We start from the raw sequence: 26,784 nt of genomic DNA on the forward strand, positions 1-26,784 counted from the left end.
TTCGTCCATTGCAAACCCGGAACGAACGGAGGTAGTGGTAACATCACTACAGGGTGTTGAGCTGTCAGTTCGCTCCGCACAAAGGGGGAACGAACGAACGTGGTGATAATATCATCACAGGCTACTGAGCTGCCGTGGCTCTGACAAGCTTACATCCTGATTATTTGCTGGAGCAAACAACCAGCAAATCTTATAATTCAAGTAATGCTCACAATTTAAACTTAGCCTGTCTACCTGTGCAGACTGCCGCCTGATTGAAGGCAGTTTATTATGATAGATACTATTTATTCACAATGCTGACCGAGGTGCATATCCAACGAGGATTGAAACAATAGCGTTGTATATAAAACGCACTAGCAAACCAACTGCTTATCAACATAATTTACAGTCCGAATTGCACCTTAGTATAACCAATTAACTAATTGGAATAAGACCAAAAACGCATTCAGGCAATACGCAGCTGCTCACAGAATCTGAATACAACCTCTTGCGGAGTGCTTATGCAAGGAATTTCACACATACTTATTATCCTTGCAGCACTACCTCTTCTAATCTCACCAAAGTAGTGAATGTAACCAATAGATTTTCTACTTTGTTGAATCAGATATAAGTCGCAACTACACATTGTAACAATTTATTATTACTTTACAACGTGGCAATAACAAATAGGGGACATTGCACAACATAATCTTTCTGTTCTTATTCCAGTCGGTATCAATATATTATAATTGAAGGCGACTTTTAACCCTCCACGCTCCTTTTCCTCCTCTCCCCTTTCCTATCAATTCGACCATTATAGTAATACAGTATGACCGTGCATGGAAGCCCTGGGAATACTAGTAGCAAGGAGTGCAGAAAGCTAGAGCAGTAAGTAACTAGGATTAATGCTGTATCATGTAGCATATAATATAAATGCAAAGTGAAGAATGCCCATGTATATAGTGCATAGATGAATGTATTTGATTTTAAATGGAGCACGTACTCTATATAATGTGTATTATTTGTATAGCTGCTGTATAAAGTAAAGAAAACAAAAAGAATTAACAGTAACATAGAGGGTATGTATATGGCAATTGCTAGTAATGTATAATCAGTGGCGGATTATCATATGGGCGATTCGGGCGGCCGCCCGGGGCCCGAGGCTCCCAGGGGGCCCATGGCAGCCCGAACCGCACATCATCTTGCAAAGTTACTTATTCAGCGCGCTAGCGCTGCTAACTAACGAAGATGAGGGGAGGAGCAGGGAATTGGCCGGGAAAGGGGTAGGACACGCCTCCCTGACAAGTGCGGGCCGCCGCCATTGAGTAACAGAACAGCGAGGGACGGCTGTTCTGTTACTCCGAATCTGCAAGACGGTCGGTCACCGGCGCTGAGGTCAGTACAGCAGGCTTATCCTCCTTCCCAACTGGTTCCCGACCGCTGGCTGTATTTTTACGGCCAGCGGTCAGGGACGGGTCCTTAAAACCCGAGCCATAGACTTTCTACGGCTCGGGTTTTAACTTGCTGCCCGCGCGATCGGGTCTCCGGCTGTCAGTGACTGCCGGGGACCCTGAGGAAAAGACAGAAGCAGCTTTCGCTGCTTCTGTCTTCTCCGATGTCTTCTTACACAGCGTTCAATGAACGCTGTGTATAGGAATAGAGACAGCAGCAGCGGCGCTGTCTCTATTCCTCCCGGTGATCATGTGACTGTTCACATGATCGCCGGGTGCCGTTAGTGGCAGGCTGCTGCTGGGTCTAACTAGACCCAGCACAGCCCTATTAGTGACAATCGTCACTATGAGAGGGCTGATTTCCCCTGTAACTGGGGCTGCTGTGCAGCCCCAGTTACAGTGGAAAAACATGGTGTAAAAGAAAGAAAAAATATATATAAAGTTCCCCAAAGGTCTTTTTTGACCTTTGAGGAACAGACCACAGTAATAAAAAAATAGGAAAGTAAAGTGCAAAAAAAATGAAATAATAAATACACATAAAATACCCACCCCAATAAAAACCGTCCGTCCCCCCCGCCAATCATTGTTGTAACGCAAGCGCTGACCCAATTACCCTAATATAGACATGTAATATATTAACATTTACGGTAAACAATGACGATTACAAATAAAAGGTCTATTTTAGGGTAAAACTATGTTATTACCCAAAAAAATAGCTGAAACGTAAAAAAGCTTATTTTTTTACTATTATTTTTAAACTTTATGAATAAAAATTCTAAAATAGCAAAAAAGGTGTGTATAAAAACGCTAAAAAAAAGAAACCTGCATTGTCTACGGAAAAAACGTCGCAAAAATCACGTCGTTTTTATTTCTTTTTTATAAAAATGTGTGTTTGGTGCAACTTTGTAATTACGTTTTATTAAAAAATATTTTCACTTTTTGAGATACAGCTGCTTTGTATCCTGTATCCATCAGGTCAGCAGGACTGACGGGATCAGTGAAACGGGCCCTGCGCTAAATTATAATCTTCGATGTGATAGATTTGAGGTGGATCCTGCGTGTCACTGATCCTGTCAGTCCTGCTGACCTGACGGATACAGGATACAAAGCAGCTGTATCTCAAAAAGTGAAAATATTTTTTAATAAAACGTAATTACAAAGTTGCACCAAACACACATTTTTATAAAAAATAAATAAAAACGACGTGATTTTTGCGACGTTTTTTCCGTAGACAATGCAGGGTTCGTTTTTTATCGTTTTTATACACACCTTTTTTGCTATTTTACAATTTTTATTCATAAAGTTTATCTATATGGGGCTGTGTGTAACGCTCTCTACGGGGAGGATGTGTGATATATAGAGGGGGCTGTGTATGGCGATATCTATGGGGGTGTGTAATATCTACAGGGGCTGTGTGTATGGTGTTTTACAGTGTGTGGTATTATATTCAGGCGCGCAGTGTTTGGTGCTATTATATTTAGGGGTACAGTATGTGGCACCATGATAACTTTATTTTCGTTTATAGGTGTGGAAATGTTGGAAAAGTGAGGAGACGTCTGAGTGGCAAATTCTGCAGAAATGAGTCATGGCCAGGAGAAGTCGTCATGAGCGCTGGACCGGATGGTGAAGAAAAGAGGAAAAAAACTACTAGAATCTGAGACGTCGTCACCTGTGAGTCACTAGATTTATAGAGAATCTGTCACCTCTCCTGACATGTTTATTATAGGAATCCTTGTATTTCACAAAAAGTCTTTCTGCAGTCCAGGACTGATAGACAATTCCCCTTGTCAGGAGGTTGTGTCCCTGCACAGTGTGATACTGTCAGTATGTAGGGACACAGCCCTGTGACAAGGGAAATCGTAACACTGTTAATGCTTGCCCAAAAAAGTAGTGTCAAAAATAGTTACGGCGCGGCAGGGCGGCGGTGAGGAAGGGGGGCCCAAGTTTGGTTAACAGCCCAGGGCCCATGGTCTACTTAATCCGCCACTGTGTATAATGTGCATAATCTGGTGACCCTAGTAATGGAACATAATTTCCTTCCTGAGATTCAAGCCCAATGGAAATCTCGTTTTGAAATTGTAAATCCAGAAGGCATCTCTGTTTAATAACCTGTGTTTTAGATAACCTCCTCTAGTGGTGCTTTTAATTTTTTCAACTGCGTATGTTTTGAAAGAGTTGATACTTCTGTTGTGGCAAGATATAAAATGCCTGGCCGCATTAGAAGCACTGACAATGGCCAGATTTCTAATGTGACCCAAAATGTTCTAAGATTCTAGTTCTGAGTTTTCTGGTGGTGCAACCCACTTATTTTAGATTAGAACTAATACACTCTATGATATAGACAACATATTCACTGTTACAGTTGATATGTGTTTTTATTGGGAAGCTGATTTCCCCACTGGAATCGTAGAACTTTTTCGTCGTTTTGGTAACTGTGCACACCTTGAATGGGTGAGACCCACATTTGTAGAAGCCGACAAGTTGTAGCCAAGTTTGAATAGTTATGTTTGATGAGATACTTTCTCCCTCGCTCCTCTCATCACACAAAACTATTCCAATTTGCTACAATATGTCGGCTTCTACAAATGTGGGTCTCACCCATGCAAGGTGTGCACAGTTACCAAAACGACGAAAAAGTTCTACGATTCCAGTGGGGAAATATGTTGTCTATATCATAGAGTGTATGAGTTGTAATCTAAGAAAGAGGTGCTTGGGGCGACACAACAGGTATTATTTACACTGCATTACCCATACTCTATATAGCGCTCTCAACAGTTTGGTTGCGATAGCAACGATCGGAATCCGTGCGACCACATCGCAGCGATGCCAATCTCCTGGAAACCACTAAGATGCCGCTGCATGTAAGAGGTTAAAGGCAGGGAGCGGAGCTAGTAACATACAGCTGACACCCTTCGGCTGATGGCGCAGGTTCAGCTTCTGAGCCCGCCACCATCTTTCATCTGCAGCCGGATGCCTTTTAAGCCCTGCCTCCGGGCGGGGCCTAAAAGCCTGCCGTACTTGGCAGACAGGAGGCCGTTGTTAGGCCTCCTGTTGCCAACAGCCAATCGCCTAGCATCGCTACCTGGCTCTTTTAGCCCGGTAACCATGCGGCAATACTGTGATTGGTGAGTCACTAGTGACTGACCAATCACAGCGATCGCAGGCAGCGCTGTGACGCGATTGATCCCCAGACGAGTCCCAGTGACTATCGGCTGTCTGTGACAGCCGATGTCACTGTTCTGTCAACATGTAGTTTCACATGGTGACAGAAAAGCACCATGACATAACTGTACTTCATGGTGCCTTAATGCAGGGCAAACCATGACGTACAGTTGCGTCATGGTGCGTTAAGGGGTTAATATAAAGTTTATTTTGCTGTAGATCGCAAGGAAATGTATCATCTCTCTCGGCGTACGCAAGTAACTGCCGAACCATAGATGTTGGAGAACAGGGAGGGAGATTCACTTTCGCGATAAAGGGCCAACAATTGACAATTGAAGAAGTGACCCCGGAATATCAAGTTGGTGATCTAGAGTGGCAACAGCAACAGTGTAAGCCACCTTAACAGCCAGCTATGCAGTACTACTGCATAGCAGGCTGTAGTAATATACTACTACTATAGCCATGCTGTTCAGAGCATAGCTGGGGTTAGAAGAAGCGGCTGAACCCAGGACACCAGCCAAACTGTCGAGATGGCGGCGTTGACTATGATATGGAGGGCAGATGGTGAGGATGTCCTTCACTATTCAGTGGCTGGCTGTTGTTGACGCCTGCCACAGAATAGGCAATCTGCCTTTACAACCTGCGCCTATGCCCTTGCACACAAATTTGAATCCCCGAGCGCGATTGATGTGACTAATATAATTTTTCACATGTGCACACTTACTGGACGTCGGGTTGACCCTTTTCCGGTTCAGCCACATTATCCACAGGGCCCACCTATTCTCGGTGGTCACTGAGTTTCTCACCACCCCCCTTTTTCTAACTTTTCTACTCCTTCTTCTTCTTCCTCATACCATCATTTTCAAAAATGTCCTAGAGTGGTCCAGCCAGACAAACTTTCGAAAATAAATATTAGATATATAAATATGTGTATATATATATATATATATATATATATATATATACATACATATATATGTATATATATATATATATATATATATATATATATACACTACCGTTCAAAAGTTTGTGTTTTCCATGAAAACTCACACTTATATTTATCAAATGAGTTGCAAAATTACTAGAAAATATAGTCAAGACATTGACAAGTTTAGAAATAATGATTTTTATTTTAAATAATAAGTTCCTCCTTCAAACTTTGCTTTCGTCAAAGAATGCTCCATTTTCAGCAATTACAGCATTGCAGACCTTTGCCATTCTAGCTGTTAATTTGCTGAGGTAATCGGGAGAAATTTCACCCCATGCTTCCAGAAGCCCCTCCCACAAGTTGGATTGGCTTGATGGGCACTTCTTGCGTACCATACGGTCAAGCTGCTCCCACAACAGCTCTATGGGGTTGAGATCTGGTGACTGTGCTGGCCACTCCATTACAGATAAAATACCAGCTGCCTGCTTCTTCCCTAAATAGTTCTTGCATAATTTGGAGGTGTGCTTTGGGTCATTGTCCTGTTGTAGGATGAAATTGGCTCCAATCAAGTGCTGTCCACAGGGTATGGCATGGCGTTGCAAAATGGAGTGATAGCCTTCCTCATTCAAAATCCCTTTTACCTTGTACAAATCTCCCACTTTACCAGCACCAAAGCAACACCAGACCATCACATTACCTCCACCATGCTTGACAGATGGTGTCAGGCACTCTTCCAGCATCTTTTCAGTTCTTCTGCGTCTCACAAATGTTCTTCTGTGTGATCCAAACACCTCAAACTTCGATTCGTCTGTGTGCTTTTGCCCATATTAATCTTTTCCTTTTATTATCCAGTCTCAGATATGGCTTTTTCTTTGCCACTCTGCCCTGAAGGCCAGCATCCCGGAGTCGCCTTTTCACTGTAGACGTTGACATTGGCGTTTTGCGGGTACTATTTAATGAAGCTGCCAGTTGAGGACCTGTGAGGTGTCTATTTCTCAAACTAGAGACTCTAATGTACTTGTCTTTTTGCTCAGTTGTGCAGCGGGGCCTCACACTTCTCTTTCTACTCTGGTTATTATTATTTTTTTCGAAAGTTTGATTGAAGCCCAATTTTTCATTGGTTTAAAAGCAGTCCATGTGACCGCTGCAGCCTGTGATTGGCCTGTGATTGGATGCAGCAGCCACATGGGATGAAACGTCATCCCGTGAGGCCGGACTGGAGGAAGAAACAGGAGTTCTGGGTAAGTTAACTTTTAATACTTTTAACTCCAGTGGTAGTCACTGTCCCGGGTGCTGAAAGAGTTACTGCCGATCAGTTAACTCTTTCAGCACCCTAGACAGTGACTATCCCCTGACGTCGCCTAGCAACACTCCCGTAATTACGGGTGCACACACGTAGCCACCCATAATTACGGGAGCCCCATAGACTTATATGGGCCTGCCAGTGCCATAATTACGGCCTGAAATAGGACATGTTCTTTATTTTTCAATGGCCCGGGCACCTTCCCGTAAGCAAATGGGAAGGTACCCGTGGCCAATAGAAGTCTATGGGCCCGTAATTACGGCCCGTGATTACCGGCGTTTTTACGTTCGTCTGCATGAGGCCTAAATCTGTAATGAATGCATTGCTTCATTTCATTTCTTTTATGCTTCCAATAACATTATTTACACTCACTAGCAATTCAATTCATATCGAGAGGTATTTAAATAGTGATATTTTACTCTATCCATACCGTAAGTCAACCTCCCGAGTAACGCCGGGTATAAAAGCTAGTATACATATATGTCATATGACATAAGGAGCAAGAGAGTTAAGGTATGTGCACACACACTAATTACGTCCGTAATTGACGGACGTATTTCGGCCGCAAGTACCGGACCGAACACAGTGCAGGGAGTCGGGCTCCTAGCATCATACTTATGTACGATGCTAGGAGTCCCTGCCTTGCTGCAGGACAACTGTCCCGTACTGAAAACATGATTACAGTACGGGACAGTTGTCCTGCAGCGAGGCAGGGACTCCTAGCATCGTACATAAGTATGATGCTAGGAGCCCGGCTCCCTGCACTGTGTTCGGTCCGGTACTTGCGGCCAAAATACGTCCGTCAATTACGGACGTAATTAGTGTGTGTGCACATACCCTTAGGCTACTTGCACACCTTGCGTAATTTGGTGCATAAAATCTGCATCAAAACCGAAGATGGTAGCAAGTAATTCCACGAGTAAAATCCTCACTTAAGGGCTTATTTAGACGAACGTGATATACGTCCGTGCAACGCGCGTGATTTTCACGCGCCTCGCACGGACCTATGTTAGTCTATTGGGCCGTGCAGACTGTCCGTGAGTTTCACGCAGCGTGTGTCCGCTGCGTAAACCTCACGACATGTCCGATATTTGTGCGTTGTTCACGCATGACGCACCCATTGAAGTCAATGGGTGCGTGAAAATCACGCGCAAGACACGGAAGTACTTCCGCGTGACGCGCGTGATTCGCGCAACAGCAGTAAAAATTATGAATGAAAACAGAAAAGCACCACGTGCTTTTCTGTTTACAAACATACAAACAGAGTGTCATAATGATGGCGGCTGCGCAAAAATCACGCAGCCACGCATCATACGCGGCTGACATACGGAGCTGTTAAGTACATTTGCGCGCTCAAAATGCAGTGTTTTTTGCGCGCGCAAAACGCACATGCTCGTGTAAATCCGGCCTAATAGTGTGACTTTTACATTTTGATACGGAAATAGGTGCAGTTTTATGCTGCGGATTTTGGTAAAATTCTGAGGCAGAAACGCAAGATAAATTGATATGCTGCAGATTGCAAAATATGCATTGTAGGTGAATTTACGCACAGAAAAATCCTGCAACGTGTAGATGAGAATACTTGACATCTTATTTACTTTGCTGGTACCGTATTACGCTGTTGATTTGCTGCAGGAAAATTTGCACGGCAAATCCGCATGTAATACGTATCGTGTGCATGTGGCCTTAAGCGGGTTTTCAATAGATACATTTTTATATTGTACATTTTTCAAAAGTGTCCCAGTTCTTGACTATCCCCGTCTGTCGTGTGATCTGTGACGACACATTTGCTTCTGCCTCTAGTGGCATGCCCTATACTGATCGCATGGGCTAGGAGCTAGTAGTCCAAAAAGAGTATGCGGAACATCACCAGTGATGTTTTGTTTCGGGGATGTTTATTTTCACAGCGGGGAACGTGCGGGGAACGTGCATGAATCGTTCCCACTGCACTCTATAATAGATTTATCAGCGCATGCGCTAGTATGTTTAGCCAGTGCAAGGCCTTTTGGGAAATTAAGTCTCAATAGTAAACAGCGGTTAGCAGAAAGCAGACATTTTTTTTCCGTAGAAATATTGTCATCAGGTCAATTACAATAGGTAAACTAATTATGTGTATGTTTTTTTTTTGGGGGGGGAATTTCGGAAAACCCCTTTAACCCCTTAAGGACGCAGCCTTGTTTTGGCCTTAAGGCTCAGAGCCCATTTTTCAAATCTGACATATTTCACTTTATGTGGTAATAACGTCGGAATGCTTAAACCTACCCAAGCGATTCTGAGATTGTTTTCTCGTGACACATTGGGCTTCTTGTTCGTGGTAAAATTTGGTCGATATATTCAGTGTTTATTGGTGAAAAATTGCAAAATGTAGAAAATTTTTTGAAAAAATAGCATTTTTCAGAATTTAAATGCATCTGCTTGTAAAACAGACGGTTATACCACCAAAAATAGTTACTAGTTCACATTTCCCATATGTCTACTTTAGATTGGCATCGTTTTTTGAACATTCTTTTATTTTTCTTGGACGTTACAAGGCTTAGAACATAAACAGCAATTTCTCATATTTTTAAGAAAATTTCAAAAGCCTTTTTTTTAAGGTACATCTTGAGTTCTGAAGTGGCTTTGAGGGGCCTATGTATTAGAAACCCTGATAAAACACCCCATTTTAAAAACTAGACCCCTCAAAGTATTCAAAACAGCATTTAGAAAGTTTTTTAACCCTTCAGGCATTTCACAGTAATTAACCCCTTCCCTCTTTGGCCGCTTTTGACCTTCCTGACAGAGCCTCATTTTTCAAATCTGACATGTTTCACTTTATGTGGTAATAACTCCGGAATGCTTTTACCTATCCAATCGATTCTGAGATTGTTTTTTCGTGACACATTGGACTTTATGTTACTGGCAAAATTTGCCCGATACATTCAGTATTTAATTGGGAAAAACACCAAAATGTAGCGAAAAATTGCAAAAATTTGCATTTTTCTCAATTTAAATGTATCTGCTACTAAGACAGGCAGTTATACCACACAAAAATGTTGCTAACTAACATCCCCCATATGTCTACTTTAGATTGGCATCGTTTTTTGATCATCATTTTATTTTTCTAGGACGTTACAAGGCTTAGAACTTTAGCAGCAATTTCTCACATTTTCAAGAAAATTTAAAAATGCTATTTTTACAGGGGCCAGTTCAGTTGTGAAGTGGCTTTGAGGTCCTTAGATATTAGAAACCCCAAATAAGTCACCCCATTTTAAAAACTGCACCCCTGAAAGTATTCAAAACAGCATTTAGAAAGTTTCTTAACCCTTTAGACATTGCGCAGGAATTAAGGCAAAGTAGAGGTGAAATTTACAAAGTTCATTATTTTTTTCCAGAAATTCATTTTGAATCCATTTTTTTTGTACCACAGAATGTTTTACCCAAATGCAACTCAATATTTATTGCCCAGGTTCTGCAGTTTTAGGAAATATCCCACATATGGCCCTAGTGCGGTAATGGACTGAAACACAGGCCTCAGAAGCAAAGGAACACCTTGTGGATTTTGGGCCTCCTTTTTATTAGAATATATTTTAGGCACCATGTCAGCTTTGAACAGGTCTAGTGGAACTAAAACAGTGGAAACCCCCCAAAAGTGACCCCATTTGGGAAACTACACCCCTCGAGGAATTTATCTAGGGGTACAGTGAGCATTTTGACCGGCCAGTTTTTTTGCAAAAATTTTTGGAACTAGGCCATGAAAATGAAAATCTAAATTTTTTCAAATAAAATGTAGGTTTAGCTAATTTGTTTTCATTTCCAAAAGAACTAAAGTAGAAAAAGCACCACAGCATTTGTAAAGAAATTTCTCCCGAGTAAAACAATACCCCACATGTGGTAATAAACGGCTGTTTGGACACACGGCGAGGCTGAGAAGGGAAAGAGCGCCATTTGGCTTTTGGAACTTAAATTTAGCAGGAATGGTTTTCGGAGGCCATGTCGCATTTTCAAAGCTCCTGAGGGGACAAAACAGTGGAAACCCCCAACAAGTGACCCCATTTTGGAAACTACACCCTATGAGGAAATTATCTAGGGGTACAGTGAGCAGTTTGACCCCCCAGGTGTTTTACAGAACTTATTGTAAGTAGGCCGTAAAAATGAAAATCTGCATTTTTTCAAAGAAAATGTAGGTTTAGGTATTTTTTTTTTCATTTCCACAAGTACTGAAGGAGAAAAAGCACCGCAACATTTGTAAAGCAACTTCTCCCGAGTAAAACAATACCCCACATGTGGTCACAAACATCTGTTTGGACACACGGTAGGGCTCAGAATGGAAGGAGCACCATTTGGATTTTGGAATGGTTTCTGGGCGCCATGTCACATTTGCTGAGCCCCTGTAGTACTAGTACAGTGGAAACACCCCAAAATTGACTCCATTTGGGAAACTGCACCCCCTGAGGAATCATCTAGGGGTATAGTGAAAATTTTGATCCCAAAGGTTTTTTGCTGAATTAATTAGAATTAAGCCATGAAAATGAAAAATATATTTTTTCCCAACAAGATGTAGTTTTAGATACACATATTTCATTTTTACAAGTAATAGAGAAGAAAATGCACCCCAACATTTGTAAAGTAATTTCTCCCGAGTACGGTAACACCCCATATGTGGTTATAATCAGCAGTTTACATATATGTGAGCATTCAGAAGAAAAGAAGCGGTATTTATCTTTTGGAGCATAGATTTTTCTGGAATGGTTTGCGGACGCCATGTTGCATTTGCAAAACCCCTGATGTACCAAACAAAAGTGACCCCGTTTTAGAAACTACACCCCTAAAGGCATCTATCAAGGGGTGTAGTGAGAATTTAGACCCCACAGGTGTTTTTCAGAAATGAATACGCAGTGGATTGTGCAAAGTGAAAATTGCAATTTCTCCACTGATCTGCCCATTCACCGCACAAGATGTTGTGCCCCTAGAGAATCTTACCACATAAATTGTTAAGCGGGTTCTCCCGGGTATGGTAATGCCTTACTTCTGGCCATAAATTGCTGTTTGGGCACACTGTAGGGCTAAGAAGGGAAAGACCACCATTTTGAGCATGGATTTTGCTTGGTAATAGTTCTGTTTGGGGTTTTGCTGGTATTTCCGTTTATAATGTGGTGGCATATGTAATCTGTGCGGAGAACATCAGGGCATAATAAGAGGGTATAATAATGGGGTAAATAATACAATTATCCATAGTTGTGTGTTACGCTGTGTAGCGATCCGTTATGCGCAGGCCGGTGTCACACTGATAAACGGTTTTCTTTCTCACTCCCCTTCTGTAACGCTCTGCACCTTTTGGGGAATTTTTCTCCTTCGTAGTTTGGGAAATATTACTGGGAACGTTTTGCGCTGGTATAATACGGGCGCCCTTGCTTTCAGCGGATGTGCGATGTCCCTTCTCTTTCCTAGTTCCTAAATACTAGGGCCCTGAAACTGCAGGAATGTTCCCCTCCGGCCTGCGCATTTAGATGTTTTTTCATCACCGCATTACTAGTGCCGTAACTTTTTTATTTTTCAGTTGATTGAGCGGTGTGCGGGCTTGTTTTTTGCGAGACGGGCTGTAGATTTTATTGGTACCATTTTAGAACACATACGACTTTTTGATCACTTTTTATTTCATTTTTTGGTAAAGGAAGTTACCAAAAACAAGCAATTCTGGAATAGTTTTTTATTGTTTTTTTTATCGGCATCCACAGTGCGCCCTAAATTACATGTTAGCTTTATTCTGCGGGTCGATACGATTACGGCGATACCAAATTTATATAGTTTTTTTTATGTGTTGCGGCTTTTGCACAATAAAATCACTTTTTTTATAAAATCATTTGTTTTCTGTGTCGCCATATTCTAAGACCCATAACTTTTTTATTTTTGCGTGCACGAAACGGTGTCAGGGATTATTTTTTGCGGGACGGATTGTCGTTTTTATTAGTACTATTTTGGAGTAAATGTGACTTTTTGATCACTTTTTATAGCATTTTTTGGAAGGAGATGTGACCTAAAAACAAAGATTCTGGCGCTGTTTTTCATGGTTTTTTTTTTACGGCGTTCACCGTGCGGGATAAATTACATAATAGTTTTGTAGTTTGGGTCGTTACGGACGCGGCGATACCAATTATGTATCGTTTTTTTAATTTTTACGGTTTTTCCCATAATAAAAGACTTACTATGGGAAAAAAGTCAGTTTAGCTTTATTTTTATTTGAAATGTGTGTGTTTTTATTGTTTTACCACATTTTTATTATCTTTTTTTTACTTTTCTGACTTGTCCCACTAGGGGACATGAGGGCCTGATGCCCCGATCGCTACTCTAATACACTGCACTACATACGTAGTGCAGTGTATTAGCGCTGTCAGTTATTCACTGACAGCAAGCCTATGAGGACTCGCCGCAGGCGGGTCCTCATCGGCTCCCGTACAAGGCAGACTCGGATGCCATTTTCTGGCGTCCGATTGCCACAGCAACCCAGCGATTGCATCATTGGGTTGCCGGTCGGGTGAAAACCTATCAGATGCTGCGCTCTATTGAGCGCAGCATCTGAGGGGTTAATCTGCCGGATCGGAGAATAGCTCCGGTCCTGGCAGTTACAGGAGGGTGCCAGCTGTATAATACAGCTGTCACCCCGCGGTGATGGTGCCGGCTCTGCTTCTGAGCCCGCACCATCACTGCGCCGTACATATACGCCGCTTTGCGGGAAGCACCTCCCGACAGCGCCGTATATATACGGCGGATGTCGGGAAGGGGTTAAAGCAAAGTGGAGGTGAAATTTGCAAATTTCATTTTTCTTGCTGAATTTCAATTTTAGTAATTTTTTTTCTGTAACACAGAAGGTTTTACCAAAGAAACACTACTAAATATGTATTGTCCAGATTCTGCAGTTTTTAGAAATGTCCTACATGTGGCTCTACTGCGCTCGTGGAATAAAACACAAGCCCTAGAATCAAAGAAGCACCTAGTACATTTTGAGTCCTCTTTTTTTTTTTTTATTAGAATATATTTTAGGCAGCATGCCAGGTTTGAAGAGGTGTTGAGGTGCCAAAACAGTAGGAATCCCCCAATAGTGACCCCATTTTGGAAACTACACCCCTCAAGGAATTCATTTATGGTTGTTGTTACCATTTTGACAGCACAGTTTTTTCACAGAACGTATTTGAATTGGGCTGTGAAATGAAAAAAAATGTAATTTTTTTCAACAAAATGTCATTTGTGATCAAAATTTCTTCTTTTCACAGGGAACAAAATACCCCATTTTGTTGCCCAATTTGTCCTTAGTGTGGCAATACCCCATTTGTGGTGATAAACTGCCGTTTGGGCCCATGGGAGGGCTCAGAAGGAAAGGAGCGCTATGTGTTTGTTGGAGTCCAGATTTTGCTGGATTGGTTTTCGGGTGCCATGTCGCATTTGCAGAGCCTCAGAGGTATCAAAGCAATGGAAACCCACCAGAAGTGACCCCATTTTGGAAACTACACCCCTCAAGGAATTCATTTATGGTTGTTGTTAGCATTTTGACCACACAGTTTTTTCACAGCACCTATTTCAATTGGGCTGTGACATTAAAAAAAATGCAATTTTTTCCAATAAGAAGTAATTTTTGATCAGAATTTCTTATTTTCACAGGGAACAAAATACTCCATTTTGTTGCCCAATTTCTCCTGAGTGAAGCAATACCCCATTTGTGGCGATAAACTGCCGTTTGGGCCCATGGGAGGCCTCAGAAGGGAAGGAGCGCTGTGTGTTCTTTGGAGTACAGATTTTGCTGGTTTGGTTTTCGGGTGCCATGTCGCATTTGCAGAGCCCCAGAGGTATCAAAGCAATGGAAACCCACCAGAAGTGACCCCATTTTGGAAACTACACCCCTCAAGGAATTCATTTATGGGTAATGTGACCATTTAGACCCCATAGTTTCTTCACAGAACTTATTTGAATTGGGCTGGGAATTAAAAATATATATATTTTTTCCAATAATATGTAATTTTAGCTCAAAAATTCTTATTTTCACAAGAAACAAAATACCCCATTCTGTTGCCCAATTTGTTCTGAGTGCGGCAGTACCCCATTTGTGGTGATAAACTGCCATTTGAGCCCATGGGAGGGCTCAGAATTAAAGGACCACCATTTGGCCTACTGGGGATTTTCTAGTGCGAAGTCATGTATGCAGAAGACCCTGAGGTACCAGTACAGTTGAAACCCGCAAGAAGTGACCCCGTTTTCAAAACTACACCATTAAGGCATTCATCTAGAGGTGTAGTGAACATATTGACCGGAGACCTACACCCCATAAACTGTAATGTGGGTTCTCCCGGGTATGGCAATACCCTCAATGTGGCTGTTATCAGCTGCCTGTGCACTCAGCAGGGCCCAGAGGGGAAAGACGAGGGTGATAAGCTGTGCGGAGTGCATCAGGGTAAGTAAAATTGGGGTAAATTATAAACCAAGGGATGTATGATAAATTTTAATACACTCTTTCATACAGAGCTCTGGTTTTTCGGGACACGTTGATATATTGTGTCATCCCTTATCGCCCTCTTATAGCAGACTTTGCACCTCTTTTGACTTTTTCCTTTCTTGCCAGTTTGGGGAACTTCTCCTGGAAAGTCTTGCCCTGGTACAATGCGTGTGGCCTCGCTTCCAGAAGTACTGGGAGCCGCCCCCTTCTTGGTCCCTAAAGATTAGGTTCTTGATAATCACCTCTTGAAATACCAGGAAAGTTCCTGTCTGGCCTGCACATCGATGTAGCACGTACGCATTGTACAATGCCATCTGTATGATGTGCCCGGCCAGCTTCTTATACCACACCGCATGGCGCTGTAGGGCTTCAGGATTTGATCTGATAAGTCCATCCCTCCCATGTACCTATTGTAGTCCAGGATGCAGTCTGGTTTGGGGGTGGCCTTTCCTTCATATATCCTAAACCTGTAGGTATACCCTGATGCACTCTCGCACAGCTTATACATCTTCACGCCATACCTTGCCCTCTTACCCGGCAGGTACTCGCGGAATTGAACCCTCCCTTTAAAATGTACCAGGGACTCATCAATAGAAATACAATTCTCGGGGTGTATGCTTGGGAAAACCGGGCACTGAAATGGTCTAATAGGGGTCTCCGTTTATACAAACGGTCAAAACTGGGGTCATCTCGGTGTGGGCACGGCTCATTATCAGTATAATGTAAGAAGCGAAGTAATGCCTCATTTATTTATTTTTTAGGTTCCAGTTCAGTTCTGAAGTTGCTTTGAGGGGCCCATATATTAGACACCCCTATGAAACACCCCATTTTAGAAACTAGACCCCTCAAAGTATTCACAACAGCATTTAGAAAGTTTATGAACCCTTTAGGTGTTTCACAGAAATGTAGAGCAAAGTAGAGGTGAAATTTAAATTTTTTTTTTGTCAGAAAATCCTTTTTATACCATTTTTTTTTAACACAAAAGGTTTTACCAGAGAAACGCAACACAATACTTATTCCCCAGATTCTGCAGTTTTGAGAAATATCCCACATGTGGCCCTAATGGACTGAAGCACCGGCCTCTTTTTTTATTAGGCACCATGTCCGGTTTGAAGAGGTCTTGTGGTGCCAAAACAGTGGAAAACACCCAAAAGTGACCCCAATTTGGAAACTAGACCCCTTGAGGAATCCATTGTAGTTTTCTTGGGGTGCATGCAGCTTTTTGATCAGTTTTTATTCTATTTTTAGGTGGCGTGGTGACTAAAAAACAGCAATTCTACTATTGTTTTTTTATTCTATTTTTTTTACAGCGTTCGACCTCATGCACACGACCGTAAAAACTCCCGTTATTACGGGTCGTAATTACGACCCGTAATAACGGGCTCATAGACTTCTATTGGCGACGGGTGCCTTCCCGTTTTCTCACGGGAAGGTGCCCGTGCCGTTAAAAAAGATAGAACATATCCTATTTCAGGCCGTAATAACGGCACGGACAGTCCATAGAAGTCTATGGAGCTCTCGTAATGACGGGTGGCTACATGTGTGCACCCGTCATTACGGCAGCGTTGCTAAGCGACGTCAGTAAATAGTCACTGTCAAGGGAGCTGAAAGAGTTAACTGATCGGCAGTAACTCTTTCAGCACCCTGGACAGTGACTACCGATCAGAATAAACCTGTAAAAAATAAAAATAAAAGACGTTCAGACTTACCGAGAACTTCCTGCTTCCTCCAGTCCGGTCTCCCGCCCGTTGCCTTGGTGACGCGTCCCTCTCGACATCCGGCCCGACGTCCTGGATTACGTTTCAGGCCATGTGACCGCTGCAGCCAATCACAGGTCAATCACAGGCTGCAGCGGTCACATGGACTGCCGCGTCATCCAGGGATGTCGGGCTGGATGTGAAGAGAGGCACGCGTCACCAAGACAACGGCCGGGTAAGTATGAATTTCTTTAACTTTTATTACAGAAAGGGCTGTCCCTTCTCTCTATCCTGCACTGATAGAGAGAAGGGGCTGCCGATTAATGCAGTGCTATTTTGCCGCCAAAAACGTGCCCGTAAATACGGGTGGAATACGGGTGACACCGGACCCATATTTACGGGCACGGGTTCGTAAATACTGGTGCAAAACGGGTCGAATACGTGTGACACCGGACCCGTATTTACGCCAGTATTTACGGGTGGGAAAAAATACGGTCGTGTGCATGAGGCCTTCATCATGCGCTATAAATGACATATTCACTTTATTCTGTGGGGCGATACGATTACGGCGATACCAGATGTTTTATAGTTTCTTTTTATGTCTTATGGCGTTTGCACAATAAAATAAGTTTTGTGAAAAATCATTCACTTTTTGTGTTACCTTATTCTAAGAGCCAGAACTTTTTTATTTTTCAATCAATAAAGCCGTGCGAGGACTTATTTTTTGCGTAACGAACTGTAGTTTCGAACAGTACCTACATGCGACTTTTTTATCTCTTTTTATTCCATTTTTTGGGAGGTGAAGTGACCAAACAATTGTGATTGTGGTACGGTTTATTATTATTTTCTTGTACGGCGTTCACCGTGCGGGATAAATAACGAAATAATTTTGTAGTTCAGGCCGTTACGGACGCGGCGATACCAATTATGTATAGTTTATTTGTATGTTTATATATTTTTATTAATAATAAAGGACTGATAAGGGAAAAGGGGGGATTTTTACTTTTAAAACTTTTATTTTCTTATTTTTACACATATTTTTTTTACTTTTTTTTTACTTTATTACTTTGTCCCATTAGGGGACTTGAGGGCAGGAGGCCCTGATCGCTATTCTAATACACTGCACTACATGCGTAGTGCAGTGTATTAGAACTGTCAGCTACTCACTGACAGCAAGCATAGTGGGTCCTGACGTTGTGAGGACCCACTAGGCTTCCGTCTATGGCATAGCCGGACGCCATTGTTTGGTGTCCGGTTGCCATAGTCACCATCGCCGGCCGCTATCGTGTAGCAGGCCAGCGATGGCAGCTTAACCCCTAAAAAGCCGCAATCTCTATAGAACGCGGCTTTTAAGGGGTTAATCATCGGGGACACAGCGATCGGTCCCCGCTGTAGGAGCTGTGACAGCTGCTGAACAAGACAGCAGCTGTCACAGCTCCTGTATGTGTCGGGAGGACGGCCGAAACGGCCGTTACTCCCTAGACGTACTATTAGGTCATGGTCCGCGAACGATACAGCTGCCATGACCTAATAGTACGTCCAGGAGCGGGAAGGGGTTAAGTCTAAAAAAAGCAAAGGTAGTTACTATAAAATATATCCTTTAATAATTACCCCTAAAATCAGATATATAAACTCACAGGACAAACGGTATGTGGAGACCTCCAGTGTACTATAATTAAAAGAGTCCCTAAAAAATCTACCAGCAGTAAAATAGTAGTATGCACACCAATTAGAACAGATACAGGGCCGCACCATCCATGAGATGAGCTTCTGGCCTCAGGCCACCCCCTCTTGCACTAATTGTAACTGCGTCTGCTAATATGCTAATTACTCATTAAAGGGTCATGGGGCGATGCCGCTATCCCGAACACTCACATAATCCTGCCTCCAAACCCACCTTTCCATGTTTGATCGACATCCCCCTGGCTGATACAACTTTCTCGGATGTGCCATTGGCTTTTACTACTTGGGCACGCATCGTGCAGCAAGGTGTACTCTGCCCAGCTTCATCGCATTCGCAAGATTTTGAGGAAGCTGGGGGGATGTCAATCAAAATCTTAGGGGCGCCATTTCAACTTTCGCCTCAGGTAGCAGAAAAGCCAGAATCGGCCCTGATCAGATGCATATGAAATCTACCAAAATCAGCACACCATGAGTTCATGTTTATTGAAAAATGGGTGGATCTTACCAGAATCAACGTTGGCTGTCTGTGCTCAAAACGTACAGATGGAGAAAACTCAGACGCTTGGCCAGCATTAAACTGTGTAAAGAGGTGACAGTCGTAGCCATCCCTATCTCCTCCTAAGGCTAGATTCACACGACTGTATGAAACCTCAGACCACAAAAACTGCTGTTTTTCACGTCCAAGGTGCATCCCAAGATCCCGAGGTGCGTCCATAGACTTGAGTCTCTGGGAGGATGCGTGAAGCACAAAAAAAATAGACCGTCCTATTTTTTAACGGACCCTTCATATGGTCCGTTGAAACAACCGTGTGGATGGCCCCATTGAATGATATAGGTCCGTGTGACGGCCGTTGTTTTAACGGCCGACACACGGACGTAATCAACATTCGTGTGAAGAAGGCCTTAGGGCTTATTTAGACAAACGTGATATGCGTCCGTGCAACGCGTGTGATTTTCACTCGCCTCGCACAGACCTATGTAAGTCTATGGGGCCGTGCAGACTGTCCGTGAATTTCACTCAGCGTGTGTCCGCTGCGTAAAACTCACGACATCTCCGTTATTTGTGCGTTGTTCGCGCTTCACGCACCCATTGAAGTCAATGGGTGCGTGAAAATCACGCGCAGCACACGGAAGCACTTCCGTGTGACACACGTGATTCGCGCAACAGCAGTAAAAAGTATGAATGAAAACAGAAAAGCACCTCGTGCTTTTCTGTTTACAAACATACAGAGTGTCATAATGATGGCGGCTGCGCGAAAATCACCCAGCCACGCATCATACTCAGCTGACATACGGAGCTGTTAAGTACCTTTTGCGTGCGCAAAACACCGCGATTTTTGCGCGCGCAAAAGGCACACTCTCATGTAAATCCGGCCTAAGACTGAGAGGACAACAGGGCAGATATTCAGACCTGTTTATCTGACCCTAAACAGGAAAGTGGCCCCTGTGGCCGCTCACCCAATACTACACAACCCTATATATGTCTACTCATTATCCCAACGCATTTCATTTCTCACGGGACTCATCAGGGGATTTTTGAAAAAATTGGTAGAAGAATTTAGTGGAGATTTTCAATTTACAACAATTTAAAAAGGAAAGTTTCTGAGGAATTCATGCAAAAAAATTCTACACTTCAAAGGGATTCCACACAGACAATTTTAACCCTTTCACGCTGCAGCCCTTTTTCAGATTTTCATTTTCGTTTTTTCCTCCACACCTTCCAAAAGCCATAAAACCTTTAGTTTTCCGTCGATATAGTACTATGAGGGCTTGATGTTTGCGGGACGATTTGTCGTTTTTCGTAGCATCATTTACTTTGCCATATAATGTACTAGAGACTAAACCAAGAAAATATGATCGACTGCGGCACACAATAATGAAAAAAATATATAAATTTTATTAAATAACAAACATGAGACAATTTAAAAGATGGAATGGGGAATAAGTCACACAATAAAAAGACGTCGCATCAATCAAAAGGTCGGATATGAGTATTGTGTCAACATGTAAGCAGTTTACATTATAGCAGCAATAGGGAATGCATATGATCACAGAGGAAACCGTGTCCAGTTGAGATCACAGCAAGTAAGAGCCAGACATGTCCAAGAACAGCGATATGGTCAGTACAAAAATGAGGTACTAGTGATTGTAGCGATCTCTGCATAGGTGTGAGAGATAAGTATGGATCGCAGGAAGTTTAGATACACGATGTTACAGGACAGTGTAACATATCAAAATATCTTTGGAATCAACGGAAGGTAACCAAAAAGACGTCGCATCAATCAACGGAAGGTAACCAAAAAGACGTCGCATCAATCAAAAGGTCGGATATGAGTATTGTGTCAACATGTAAGCAGTTTACATTATAGCAGCAATAGGGAATGCATATGATCACAGAGGAAACCGTGTCCAGTTGAGATCACAGCAAGTAAGAGCCAGACATGTCCAAAAACAGTGTCTGAACCCGTCTCATCTCACACTTCCATCATGTCCACCGGTATGTTTCATAACTTTTGTTCTGTCTAGCAGCTATTGCCTTGTTTTGTCCATCATCTCTGGTTACCTTCCATTGATTCCAAAGATATTTTGATATGTTACACTGTCCTGTAACATCGTGTATCTAAACTTCCTGCGATCCATACTTATCTCTCACACCTATGCAGAGATCGCTACAATCACTAGTACCTCATTTTTGTACTGACCATATCGCTGTTCTTGGACATGTCTGGCTCTTACTTGCTGTGATCTCAACTGGACACGGTTTCCTCTGTGATCATATGCATTCCCTATTGCTGCTATAATGTAAACTGCTTACATGTTGACACAATACTCATATCCGACCTTTTGATTGATGCGACGTCTTTTTATTGTGTGACTTATTCCCCATTCCATCTTTTAAATTGTCTCATGTTTGTTATTTAATAAAATTTATATATTTTTTTCATTATTGTGTGCCGCAGTCGATCATATTTTCTTGGTTTAGTCTCTTGTCAATTATTGATCGATGCACCAAGTATATCTTGGTCATTACCTAGGATCCAATATAGTGCATGCAATACAGCTGGCAATTATGCTTTACAGTTTACTGGTTATCTTTTCTTAGCACTACGTTTTATTGTATCCTGTTCGTTGGTATTCTATCGGTTCACATATAATGTACTAGGAAACGGGAAAAAAATTATTTGTGGGGTAGAAAATGAAAAAAACACCAATTTCTCCATATTTTTTTGAGCGCCATTTTTACGGAATTCACTGTGCAATTAAAACAACATGTTAATTTTATTCTATGGGTCAATACGATTACAGCCGATACCAAATATATGTAGTTTTTTCTATATTTTACCACTTTTACAAGTAAAAACCTAAGTGTAAAAGAAAATTTATTTTGTTTCGCCAAATTCCGAGAGCCGTAACTTTTTTATTTTTCCGTCGATTAAGTGGTATAAGGGCTTATTTTTTGCGGGATAAGTTGTAGTTTTTAATAATACCATTTTGGTGTACATGCAACGGTTTGATCACTTTTTATTTCATTATTTGTGGGAGATTAGGTGAAACAAAAAATAGAGATTCTGGCGTTTACTATTTTTTTTACGGCGTTCACCGTGCGGGTTAAATAATGATATATTGTGATAGTTCAGACTTTTACGGACGCGGCGATACCACTTATGTTTATTTATTACGTTTTTTACTATGCTCTAGGGCAGGGGTCCCAAGCACGCGGCCCGCGGGCTGTCATCTGCGGCCCGCGGGACACAGAGCCGCTAGTATCGGCTCTGCTCCGAGACTCTGGAATTCCCTGACATCGCTGTCCACATATGAACAGCGATATCTGGTGCTTCCCCAGAGCCGGAGTCCCGAGCAGAGCGCTGGTGTCGGCTCTGCTCCGGGACTCTGTGGAATTCCCTGACATCGCTGCCCATATATGGACAGTGTGTCAGGGTCTTGCCCAGAGCGGAGCAGAGCGCTGGTGTCGGCTCTGCTCCTGGACTCTGTGGAATTCCCTGATATCGCTGTCCACATATGAACAGCGATGTCTGGGGCTTCCCCAGAGCCGGAGTCCCGAGCAGAGCACTGGTGTCGGCTCTGCTCCGGGACTCTGTGGAATTCCCTGACATCGCTGCCCATATATGGACAGCGTGTCAGGGTCTTCCCCAGAGCGGAGTCCCGGGCAGAGCGTTATTATCGGCTCTGCTCCGGGACTCTGGGGAAGCCTCTGACATCGCTGTCCATACATCAACAATGATGTCAGGGGCTTGCCCAGAGCAGGTGTCCCAGTGATGTCAGCAGCACAGTTGGAGTCCCAGGAAGAGCCTACTAGCGCTCTGCCTGGGACTCCAGCTCTGGGCAAGCCCCTGACATCACTGGGGCAGCCTCTACAGAGGGCACTGGGGCAGCCTCTACAGAGGGCACTGGGGCAGCATCTACAGAGGGCACTGGTGCAGCCTCTATAGAGGGCACTGGGGCAGCCTCTACAGAGGGCACTGTGGCAGCCTCTACAGAGGGCACTGTGGCAACCTCTACAGAAGGCACTGTGGCAGCCTCTACAGAGGGCACTGTGGCAGGCTCTACAGAGGGCACTGTGGCAGCCTCTACAGAGGGCACTGTCGCGTTATCTACAAGTGGGTGTGTGACAGTATCTGAAGAGGACACTGGCATTATCTACAGAGGGCACTGTGGCCTTATCTACAGAGGGCACTGTGGCCTTATCTACAGAGGGCACTGTGGGCTTATCTACAGAGGGCACTGTGGCCTTATCTACAGAGGGCACTGTGGCCTTATCTACAGAGGGCACTGTGGCCTTATCTACAGAGGGCACTGTGGCCTTATCTACAGAGGGCACAGTGGCCTTATCTAGGGGTGTGTTGCATTATCCACAGAGGGCACTGCGGCAGCATCCACAGAGGGCACTGCGTCAGCATCCACAGAGGGCACTGCGTCAGCATCCACAGAGGGCACTGCGTCAGCATCCACAGAGGGCACTGCGGCAGCATCCACAGAGGGCACTGCGGCACTATCTAAAAAGGGGCTGCCCAATCTTGACATGTGTGCTAACTGAGCCGCCGGACTGCATTTAGCGACACTTAAACTGGAAAGCTGGATTGTTGAAATAAGCACTTGGAGAAATATTTCACATTTTAAACCTAGCGGTATTACTATAGTAATGTAGTATTATTATTCTAGTAATATAGTGTTATAGTAGATCAAATAACTAATTGATTAACAATAATTTTGTATTGTATCAAATTTGAAAGTAATGCGGCCCGTCAACTTCCCATTTTTTCTATATGCGGCCCACTTACCCGGCCGAGTTTGAGACCCCTGCTCTAGGGGGAAAATGGGAAAGGGAGGTTTTTTTGAAAATTGCATTTACACACAAAAAAAAACTTTATTTAACTCATTTAGTATATCGTAATTCTGACAGTCTCCTATGAAGCCCTGCTGAAGGCAGAGCTTCATAGGAGTACAAAGATGGCGGACCTGGGGGACTTCGTTAGGCCCCCAGGCAGCTGTGCCAACCAACGGCTCCCCCCGATCTCGCCGCTGGGGGGCCGTTAGGACTTTACAGGGGGTCGCCCCTCTTGTTTTTAGTCATTTAAATGCCGCGATCTCTCTTGAAAGCAGCATTTAATGGGTTAAACAAGCTAAAATGGAATCCCGCTCGTAACCCGGAAGTGTCGGTTGTAACACACAGCCGACACACTCGCTCAATGGAGCGGACTCAGCCCGTGAGCCCGCTCCGTATTCCCCCACCCGGCGTTCGCCGTGTATATATATGGCGGATGTCGGGAAGGGGTTAAGAACAGCGTGGAATCCTTGTGTTACAAGGGATGATATTCCTCAAGAAACAGCCTAACTATAGAATGCTATAAATAGACTACACAGCGGTATATGTACCTGTTCAGACACACAAGACGAAGGAGTCAATACCAGGTGTGTAGTGTTGTGCTATCAGCATCTGCAGTATGAGTAACAGGATACCAGCAGTAAAGCAATAATGGGCCAGGATTCAGTGGAACCACAAGTCCCAGAGGACTCAACAGGCTAACCAAGTTACCAGGAAGCCACAGTGCAACAGGCGAGTTCAGACTCCTATAGTGACAGGCACTACTAAATCATTCAAAATATGTGCTCAGTGGCACCATCTGTCTATCCCACTAATATATCCCTCAACTCCACCTCTTCTCTGTATCCATTGCTGTGCAGCAGAGGGAGAAGGGAAACGAATGGCCACACCCTACGTCTGACATCAGACGTTCACATGGGCGGAGCTACGCACCTGATGTCGTTGTCATGGTGCTACGCAAAAAACACAAATGCATTGCACACAGGACAAAAAAAACTATTAGTGGTCTGGCTAGGATATAACAGTGGGAAAGCGGAACAAGGAATATATAGCTAAATTAGGATAAATGAAAAGTTATAGGTCAGAATGCAAAACAAAAAGAGAGAGTATCTATGCACTCACATAACGGAAGTGGCACTGATGTAGGGAGAAAGTAGAAGCGAGGGGGCCATTATAGAAAGCAGCCAAAATTGATCTGCTCATTGATCCCTAACGATACGACCATCCACAATTTGAAAATCCACTCTTTTTCCCTTTGCAGAACTTTTCTGTGCCAGTTTCCCCCTCTATCCGATGGGGGCACAAGATCAATACGTATGAACCTTAGGCCATTAATGTCCCCATTATACTCAGTGTTAATATGTCTGGAGATAGGCATATCACTTTTATGTTGGATATCTCCAACCTGGTCCCCAATTCTTCTACGGAACTCACGGACGGTCTTGCCTACATACTCCATTTGACATGTACAGGTTGCTTTATAGATTACACCACACGATCTGCAGTTGATGAAATCATTGATAATAATTAATATTATTAACCGAGCTAGTGAAGCTTTTGCCACATGTCATAAATTTACAAGCTATGCTTCCACTGCACCTAAAGCAGCCTTTGATTTTCCTATCCAACCATGTGCCTTTGGTATTAGGGGAGAAATGTCTATGAACAAATCTATACGTTAGTGATCGGCCCTTTCTGAATGTGATCTGAGGTACTGGGCCCAAAACATCCCTGATGTCACTATCCATATTCAAGATACTCCAATATTTATTGAAGACTTTTTAGCTAGATGTGCTCCATTATCAAAAGTAGTAATCATTCGAATTATGCCACTTCCCTGCTCAGTTTCTTCTTTAGGAATAAGTAGATCATTCCGCTTCTGGAGAGTGCCATCTGAAACGTCTAAGTACATCATCAGGATAGACTCTCTCCCTAAAGCGGGATCTTAGGTCATTTGCATGGCGTATGATACCACTATTTGATGTGCAGTTTCTCCGAAGTCGGAGATATTGTCCCCTGGAATACCACGTTTTAGGGGCAGGGGATGGTTACTGTGCCATCTGAGAAGGCAATTAGCAGCCGTTGGTTTCCTATGGACTTCCGTCAGCAGTGCACCCTCATTGTTGGTGCGAATGAGTACATCCAAAAAAGGTAGCGAGTGTGCATCAATCTCAGAGGTGACCTATGAGATTCGTGTTGAGGCTGCTGACAAACTCAACAAAGTCCTCCCTGGTGCCACGCCAGATGTCATCAATGTATCTTGCCCATAGTTCAACCTTGTCAATAAGCAGTATAGCCTCACCAAAAACCATAGTCTCCCCCCACCAGCCCAGGAACAAGTTGGCATGAATGGGGGCATATGGGTTCCCCATCGCAGTTCCCCTGAGCTGGTGGTAAAACTTGCTATTGAACAAAAAGTAGTTCCTCACCAATAAAAACCTCAGAAGTTTTAATAGGAAATCACTATGGACACGATATTGCAACCCCCTAGTACTCAAAAAGAATTTCACTGCCAGTAGACCCATATTGTGTGGAATAGAGGAGTATAAAGCTTCTAGCTTCTACATTTATGCTTGCCAACCACATCCCTTTTTCCAGGGAGATACCCTCCAGTCGTTTAAGGAGGTCTGTTGTATCTCACACTTATGATGGAAATGCTGTCACAAAGAGGTGAAGTACTTTACCCAAATCCAAGGTTTTGACAGAGACTGTCAGTTCCTAATACTATGGGTCTACCTTTGAGTGGGTTAACTCCCTTATGAATCTTGGCTAG

The 26,784-nt window shown here is 43.3% G+C and overlaps 1 protein-coding gene across 11 annotated transcripts in view; it reads right to left on the reverse strand.

Moving 5' to 3' along the window:
• The window catches only part of KCNIP1 (potassium voltage-gated channel interacting protein 1), a 1,275,893-nt gene that overhangs the window by 1,131,812 nt on the left and 117,297 nt on the right, over positions 1-26,784 (reverse strand). The window lies entirely within an intron of this gene.

The sequence above is a fragment of the Rhinoderma darwinii genome, chromosome 3, assembly GCF_050947455.1.
Source record: "Rhinoderma darwinii isolate aRhiDar2 chromosome 3, aRhiDar2.hap1, whole genome shotgun sequence".
Taxonomy (NCBI): Eukaryota; Metazoa; Chordata; class Amphibia; order Anura; family Rhinodermatidae; genus Rhinoderma; species Rhinoderma darwinii.